The following is a 9,349-nucleotide window of genomic DNA, read 5'->3' as shown; positions in this document are numbered from 1 at the left end:
TCTTTCTTTCTTTCTTTCTTTCTTTCTTTCTTTCTTTCTTTCTTTCTTTCTTTGTCTTTTTTTTTCCTTCCTCCCTCCCTTCATTCCTTCCTTCCTTCATCCCATCCCTTCCTTCCTTCCTTCCTTCTTTCCTTCCTTCCTTCCTTCATAATTTGTTGTTGGTGTATAGAAATGCAATTGATTTTCCTAGATTGATTTTTTAAATCTTGCAATATCACTGAATTTACTTATTAGTTCTAACCATTTTAGTGCCGTTTTTAGAGTTTTCTGTATATAGGATCATGTAATTTGCAAACAAAGATAATTTTACTTCCTCCTTTCCAAAGTGGATGCTTTTTTATTTCTTTTTCTTACCTAATTACTCTGGCGAGGACTTCTAGTACTATATTGAATAGCAGTGGCAAGACTGGACACCTTTCTCTTTTGCCGATCTTAGAGGAAAAACTTTCAGCTTTTCATTGTTGAGTATGATGTTAGCTGTGGGATTCTCATATATGACTTTTATTATGTTGAGGTATAGTACTTCTATACTTAATTTTTTTTAAGTTTTTATTGTGAAATAGTGTTGAATTTTGTCAAATATTTTTCTGCATCTATTGAGATGCTCATATGATTTGTATCCTTCATTCTGTTCATGTGGTGTTGATTTGCATATGTTGAACTATCCTTCCATACCAGAGATAAATCTCACTTGGTCATGGTGTATGATTCTTTTGATGTGCTATTTAATTGCTGTTTTGATGAAACTCTGTTTATTTTATTTTATTTATTTTTTTATTTTTTTATTTTTTTGCCTGCTGCACCTAGGTTTAGTCCTCCAGGAATTCCAAATAAGATCTTGGATTATTCATTGGATCTCACTGGAGATAGCCAATCTCATTCTTTACAAAGGCATATTTTTGTTAGCCTCTTACCTGGCATAACTTTATAATTCAGCAAATATCTTAAAGAAAAATTAAGTAGAGTATTTGTGATGGTTTATAACATCTCTGCAAATGGTTTGATACTCATTCTATTGAAAGGTGAGGTATTTGTCCTGTCTTCTTGAATCTGGGTGCTCTGTGACAGCTTCAACAGTGTGTGGCAGGAATAAGGCAGTAGTTATACAACAACTTGTAATTTCATTTGGTTCTCCTGGAAAGAAATATGACTACCCCAAGACTGCAACACTAGAGAAGGACTTGTACAGGTTCTTTGACCACCACCAATTCAGTTGCACTCCCAGGTGATAGAGAGCATACAGCCATGAGATCAAGACATATTAGATGCCTAGTCTAATACCAGATGATTGTAGCTTAGCTGAAAACTGACCACAAACACATTAGTTACTCCAAGCAGGTGCTGCCCAGCTGAAGCTTTCTTGAACCCCAATATGTAAACTCATATGCAAAACAAAATGGTTTCAAAATAAATGGCTTGAAGATGCTAAGTTTTTTTTTGCAGTAATAGCAACCAGAACGATGTCAACTCTGTATTCTGCTCCTATCTCTTTTTGTCTCTTTAGGCTTTAATTTTTCTGCCTCTTACCTACTTCTGTGAACTTCCATCTATACTATTTACCTGGAATCTGAGTCCATTACATTGTAACTAGCATTAGCAAAAATCCTGAGGGGAAAAAAAATGTAGCTAAATGCTGGTTCATCTTTCCAAGAATGATTTACTCTGGAATCTTGGTCCCTCGAATCCTGTTTCTGATACTATTTCTTTATCATCTTTAAATAATTTTGTTTTGTTTTGTTTTAAATGTTATTTGGCTTTCTAGTTGTTTGTAGTGGGAACATTGATCTACAGAATGCTACTCTTCACCAGAAGCAGAATTATTCTTTATATAATAGGGTTAATTATAAAATCATTATTGTCTAAATTATCTCATCATGCAGAGGGAATTAGAATTTGACTCATACTGACATAAGCAGGCCAGGTCTGAGGACCCAGAAGGGATCCTGCAGGACCAGAAAGAGGGCCCTTGGCTTCAAGAAGTATAAAAATCAAACATGAGCCAGGAGGAAATGAAAACAGTGTTTATTGAATAGCATAAGTGATGAGTATGGTAGATGGAGTGTCAGGGTGACTAGGAAAGGAAAGGAAAGTGAATCTCTGTCACTGGGATTAGGGGTTTATATTGGAAAGGGGTCCAGGGCATATGTTCCTTCAGGAATCCAGGGTAGGGTCTGATTCAAGGTGCATGACAGGTGAACAATAGGTGTTAATTCATAAATCATCAAAGGTGGAGTGTATCAATGCCAGCGTCAGCCAAGGTTTTAATGTCTTAGAACATGTTGGGGATCCAATTCTTCTTAAATGTCATCAGGTGTCTGGGGACCTAGGACAAAATTCAGAGAATGATTAACTCTCTTGCTTCTGCCTTGGAGTAGGAATATAGCTTCTTTGGTTTATTCAGATGCAAGGTGAAATACAGAACATGAGCAAATGGGGCCCAGGAGAAAAACAGCTGAGATAGAGTCTTCCTAAAAATGGAGTCTCTTCAGTTTCCCTATCTCAATATTTGAATTCAAAAGATTTTATCTTAACCATAAATTATTCAGAAGTGCTCTTCTTAAAGCAGTCTTTCCATACATAACTCATCTCTTTCAAAATTTCTCAAACTAGAACTAACATTCATCACCATCAAAACCTGCTCTATATCTTTCCTTCTTTTAGTCAGCCTATGTTCTTCAGAATGAGAACACTTGCTTTCCCATGGAGCCAGCAGTCCATGCAAACCATCCAAAGTACTCCTTCCCCAGAGTCTTAATTCATCAGCCCCTTTCCACAAATCCTTAGTCTGGGATCAGTTACATATTCCCCTTTGTTCTTTCACTTGGAATTTCAAGTGAATTAGAAAAATGCAAAAACATGCAAATTGAAGCAAATGTAAACTGACAATTCTGGGTCTGTACTTAGGTAATAAAGCCTTCAGTATTCTGCCAGTTTTTTAGTTTTATATTTTCTATACGATGCTGCAGGTTCTAGATAGTGAAGTAAGTCAGGGGAGAAAGCTACAGATATTGAAAAGGAAGAAATAAAATTTCACTTTGCTAAATAACATGATTGACTTTGTACAAAATTCAGAAGAATACGTAGAGTAAGTTTCAAATTAATATGACTTTATAAGATAGTGGATAAAAATAAACAAATATGCATTGTATTAGTCTATTGCAAGAAGAAAAAGTTGAAAATTAAATATTAAAAATATTAGTTAAAATTTCAAATATAGGGGCACCTGGGTGGCTCAGTCAGTTAAGTGCCTGTCTTTGTCTTAGGTCATGATCCCAGGTCCTGGGATCTAGCCCCGCATCCGGCTCCTTGCTCAGCAGGGAGCCTGCTTCTCCCTCTCCCTCTGCTGCTTCCCCTGCTTGTTCTCTCTCTCTCTTTCAAATAATAAAATCTTTAAAAATAAATAAATAAATAATAATATAAAATAAAATTTCAAGTATAAAATATGTAGGAATAAATCAAATGAAAGTAACATACCATCTATTTGGACAAACTATGAAATACTATTTAGAGAAATTTAAAAGTAAATTAATGAGGGGCAATGTTATGGTCAGGTTTGGAAGTCTCATTTTTAAAAGATGTCAACTTCACTGAAATTAATATATAGTTCAAATTATAATAGATTTTTAAAATCTTATCAAGATTATTTATAAAAATTGAGGACAAAAAGATTCCCCTTGAGGAAGAACAATGTGGCAAGACTTGTTCTACAGATACAATTCCTTCATGTAAAGTTACAGTATTTAGCAGAGTGTGGTTGGTTGTGGTTACAAAGACAGACAGTTAAGCCAATGGAATAAAATTCAGATACCTAAAAGAGACTATATGGACATCTAATTTTACACAACAGGAACATTGCTGAGAAGGGGAAAATTACAATCTTTTTAGTAAAAGTAGTGAAACAATTGGGTGTCCTTATCTGAAAAAAGGAAAATTGAACCCCAACTCACATGACTTAAAAATAATTTCCACATGGACATAGAACAAAATACAAAAATCAAAACACTAAAGGATCTAAAAGTTAATATGGATTAATATATTTATGACTTCAAGGTATATCAATATTTTAAACAAAAAAGTCACTAATCATAAAATTCATCAAAATTAATACTTAGTCATAAAATTTGATCATAAAAAGTGAGTTAAAGTCAGAAAATATATTTGAAATATATTATAAAGACTTATAACCAAAAAAAATAACTACAAATCAATAAGAAAAATATAAGGAAACCCTCCCCAAATGCAAGAGATTTGAATAAAGAAGAAATTTGAATGTGTAATCAACAATTGAAAAGCAGTTCAATTTCTTTAGTCATCAAGAAAAGCAACTTAAAGGTCCAATGAATTGTATCCAAAAGAACGGATAAAATTAAATTCCAGGTGTTAGTGTGAATATAGAGAAACTCATACCATTACTTTGAGGGAATGTAAATTTATAAAACTGCTTTGGAAAGCAGTTTGATATTATCTAGCAATTTAAAGTCATGCAAAACTCAGCAATTCTTCTCCTAGGTATATATACATCAAGAATGTATTCATATGTGAACTCAGAGACATGTGCAAGAATATTCATAGCAGCATTGATCATAAAAGCCCTAACCTGGAAACTACCCAAATGCCCATTAGAAGGGAAACTGGTATATAAATTGCAGTATATTCATATCCTGAAAATACTTTAGAACTACAGATATACACAGTAATATGGATTAATCTCTTAAGTATAATATTGAGCAAAGGAAGCCAGACCTAAATTAATACATAATGTGCAATTCCATCCACATAATGCTCAAAAAGAGACAAAATCAAACTATTTCATTCAGGTATGTACCTTAGGTAGTAACACTACAAAGAAAGTGAAGGAGTGATTACCTTTAAATTGAGGATACTGGTTGCCTTTAGAAAAAAGGAGGAGTTTGTGATTGAGATGGGATTTTCAGGCTACTCATAACATTTAATTTCTTGACCTTGAGAGAGGTTATAGGGATATTCAACATATAACAATTTTTATTTCTTGACCTTAAATATGGTTATAGGAATGCTTATTATATAAGTTCTTAGTTGTGCATTTAGATTTTATGCATTTTTCTGCATGTTTTTAATTAAGTTTGAAAAGGGTTTAAGAATACCGTCAACATCTCATTTCCTTTTTACTGTATTTTCATCTTTTCCTTCATCAACCTCTGCCAATTAATTTTATGTAAAACTATGAGAAAAGTTAATTAAAGGAACAGGGAAAAGAATGAAATCTATTAAAGAGATGCTGTGGAAACTCCATATGGGAAGGGAAATGTCATGACAAATGCTCACTGCTGCTTCAGTTGAGGGAGGTCATGTTTAACCAGCCTTCTGGAATTATTTGAAAATATTACATCCATAATAGATGATAGAAAGTCAATGATGTAGTACCCTTGTATTTTTCTCCAGGCAAATAGCCATGTTACACATGAGAAATTAATGACTATGGTAACAAGTTAAGTAAGTTAGAAATAGTGCTGGATAGAAAACTGACAGGAGCATCCTTTTTACTCACAGTCTAAAGCCATGAAACCCTTCTTCCTCCAATGTCTTTTTCTGGAATAACCTAATAAGAGTCCAGCCATCCGGTTGGAACTGCTGAGACTCTGAGGACTGAAGAAATGTATCAAGGAAGCCAAGATTCACTTAAACTTTTATCCCCAGGGCCACCCCATTCAAGACACATGCTGATCTCTCTCAACCCGTCTGTTTCACATACGTGCGTGCACACTCATGCACATGCACACACACTTTTCTCTCCTTATCTTCTTCACTCATTCCTTTCTTTTCTATTCATATTTTTTTCCATCTCCTTGTCTAGAGCAATGGGATGGGGGGGAGAACATTCCACCAGAAAGAAGTACTATTTGACAGTTATTTAGCAATTTTGCTCCTATAGTTTCAAGATATTGTGAGTAAGGATAATGGACATACATTTAGCCTGTTTCTGAAATTTAGAGAGAGGCATAATTTGGATGAGAAGATAAAAATTTCAGTAAATTTTTCATTGTTTTGTGTTATAATAATCATTCTCTTAGAGAAGGAATATAAGGGAGATATGGGAGCCTCCATTGCACATTGCTTTAATAAAGAACAGGAAAAAAATGATTTAGCAATTATCTAAGCCATTTAGACAAGCATATTTTAAAGACACTGTGTTAATTAATTGAATTTACAAATAAATAAATAAAGACACTGTAGAAACCAGTTTAGCCAGTGTTGTTTGGTTTTGTGTTCTGTAAGAATCACAATAATCAGGTTATTTGCAAGCCCTCACTTTATTTTTACTTCTATGACTGGTTTCTGGAATCTATTTGTTAGAGCTTAAACACACACACATGCACACCTATATTCACAAACATTTACTACCAGAAATGTCCCAAATACTATATTAATTTTGACACAATGTATCAGACTGATACTAAGGATAAACCATCACATCAGAACCAACTTTCTCTACACATTTTGAATGAAACCATCTTTGAAGGATTGACATAAGTTTTGTTCATATATTACTTGCTTAGGAAATTAGATTCCTAAATATAAATTGTCATTATTAATAATCATTTGATGGAAAAATTTCTATATCAATGAACATAAATATCAAAACCCCAAATTAATCAGTGGTTTCCTGTGTATATTACCATGTGTGGAGAATGCAAGTATGTCACTTCTAGGAATAATCCCTATCAGCCAAGGCTAGGTTTGTTGCCTGTGTTTTGTGAACCATTTATCATATTTTATTACTAATGTCTATCTTATTTCCATTGCCAGCACTGTCCCATGGTACATTCTGTGATGATGGAAATAATCTATATTTGTGCTGTTCAATAGGATAGCTACTAGCCACATGTGGCTATAAAGCACTTGAAATATGGGTAGTGCCAAGTGGAATATATTGTAATGTAAACTACAAATCACATTTCAAAAGTTAAAAATATCTCATTTTTTTACATAGAATTCATTTTGAGATGATAATATTTTGGATACATTGGGCTAAATAAAATATATTGTTAAAATTAATTTCATCATTTCTTTCTATTTTTTTTTAAAGGTGGTGACAAGGAAATTTAAAATTATATTTTGGTAGCATTTGTGGCTGTTTTGTGTTTCTATTGAGATGAGCTCTTTTAGCTTTCAATTAGCAATAATCGTGCCTCAGATAAACTTCATTGGCTATGATACTGCCACTGTGCAAAGCTTGAGGTGAGAGTTCTTTTTTTTTTTTTTTTTAAGATTTTATTTGACAGAGAGAGGGAACACAAGCAGGGGGAGTGGGAGAGGGAGAAGCAGGCTTCCCACTGAGCAGGGAGCCCGATGTGGGGCTCGATCCCAGGACCCTGGGATCATGACCTGAGCCAAAGGCAGACACTTAACGACTGAGCCACCCAGGCGCCCCAAGGTGAGAGTTCTTATAAAATGTCTGTGAAGAAAAAGAATTTTCTATATGCTGTGTTTTTTAATACCATGTTCTAAGATTCACATTTTTAATTGTTATATTCTATTGAATAAATACTAATGTATCTCACAATTAATAACAATCAGTTTATTTGGGAACTTTGTCTTTCTCAGTATTTTGTTTTGTTTTGTTTTAATGTATCTTATAATTGATTATGTTAGCTCTAATAGCAATGTTTTATTATTAAGCTTGCCATATTGAAGTGTAGTAAAATTCAGGTGACTCTTAGTCCTTTGAAAATATCTTCTAGTACCTTTTTGGAAAATAACACTTTATTTTTAAACCGATTGAGTTAAAGTGTGCTTGCAAAAAAGATAACTACTCAGAAGAGAGTATTAGCAAGTACTTAAGTAAAATACTACCCCCTACGAAAGTAACTGAAGTAAATAATTCTCTTCTTTCCTAGAAATATTACTATAACCATTTCAAATAAATATAAGTATTTACTTTAATTAGAATAATTGAAAATTTGAATTATGTCTCAAAGTTTTGTTGATAATATTTCTAAGGATAATATGACAGATTTGTATTGCACGTTTTTGTTGCTGGAAGGAAAGGGCTGGGGAAATACGAGGGGGGAGAAAAGATTTAAGAAAAATAAAACTATACAAAAAAACTTCAATACTATTATTTATTGTTTGGGGAAGTTTTGTTTTAAATATATCTGATATAAAAAGTAATAAATACAGATGATGTCAAATCAAATATCTCAGCCAATCTCAAAGTTCCTCCAATTATGGATGTCTCTTCAGACAAGGGAAACAAAACAAACATAAACTATTGGAATTGAACCAAAATAGAAAGCTTTTGCACAACAAAGGAAACAATCTACAAAACTAAAAGGCAACCTACTAAAGGGGAGAAGATATTCACAAATGACATATATGATAAAGGGTTAGTACCCAAAATATGTGCAATTCAACATTCAAAAATCGAATAACCCAATTAAAAAACGGGCAGAAAATACGAACAGACATTTTTTCAAAGAAGACACCCAGATGGCCAATAGACAAATGAAAATGTGCTCAACATCACTCCTCATTAGGGAAATGCAATCAAAACTCAATGGGATATCACCTCACACCTGTCAGAATGGCTAAAATCAAAAACACAAGGAACAAGTGTTGGCAAGCAGGTGGAGATAAAGGCACCCTTTTGCACTGTTGATGGGAATGAAAGTTGGTACGGGCACTAAAAAAAACAGTATGGCGATTCCTCAAAAAATTAAAAATAGAACTAGCCTATGACCCAGTAGTCATTCTACCCAAAGAATACAAAAACACTAGATTAAATGGATACATGCACCCATATGTTTATAGCATCATTATTTACAATAGCCAAATTATGGAAGCAGTCCAAGTGCCCATTGATAGATAACTGGGTAAAGAAGATATGACATAAATGTATATAATAGAATATTACTCAACCATAAAAAAGAATGAAATCTTGACATTTGCAATAACATGGATGGAGCTAGGGAGTATTATGCTAAGTGAAGTCAGTCAGAGAAAGATGAATACCATATGATTTCACTCGTATGTAGAATTTTTTTAAAGATTTTATTTATTTATTTATTTGACACAGAGAGAGAGAGAGAGAGAGAACAAGCAGGGGGAGCAGCAAGCAGAGGGAGAGGGAGAAGCAGTCTCCTCACTGAGTAGGGAGCCCAGTGCGGGGCTGGATCCCAGGACCCTGAGATCGTGACCTAAGCCAAAGGCAGACACTTAAACTACTAAGCCACTCAGGTGCTGCTCGTATGTGGAATTTAAGAAACAAAATAAACAAAGGGAAAAAAGGCACACCAAAAACAGACTCTGAGCTACAGAGAATAAACATATGGTTACTAGAGAGGAGGTGGGTAGGATTTGGAAGAAATAG

At 33.8% G+C, this 9,349-nt stretch overlaps 1 pseudogene; it reads right to left on the bottom strand.

The window, feature by feature from the left end:
* Positions 1-7,122: 7,122 nt before the first annotated feature.
* Positions 7,123-7,214, bottom strand: LOC116644417 (annotated as a pseudogene).
* Between the last annotated feature and the right edge of the window lie 2,135 nt (positions 7,215-9,349).

Source organism: Phoca vitulina, unplaced genomic scaffold, assembly GCF_004348235.1.
Source record: "Phoca vitulina isolate PV1807 unplaced genomic scaffold, GSC_HSeal_1.0 scaffold29, whole genome shotgun sequence".
Classification (NCBI taxonomy): domain Eukaryota; kingdom Metazoa; phylum Chordata; class Mammalia; order Carnivora; family Phocidae; genus Phoca; species Phoca vitulina.
This window is presented reverse-complemented; position numbering and strand designations above follow the sequence as displayed.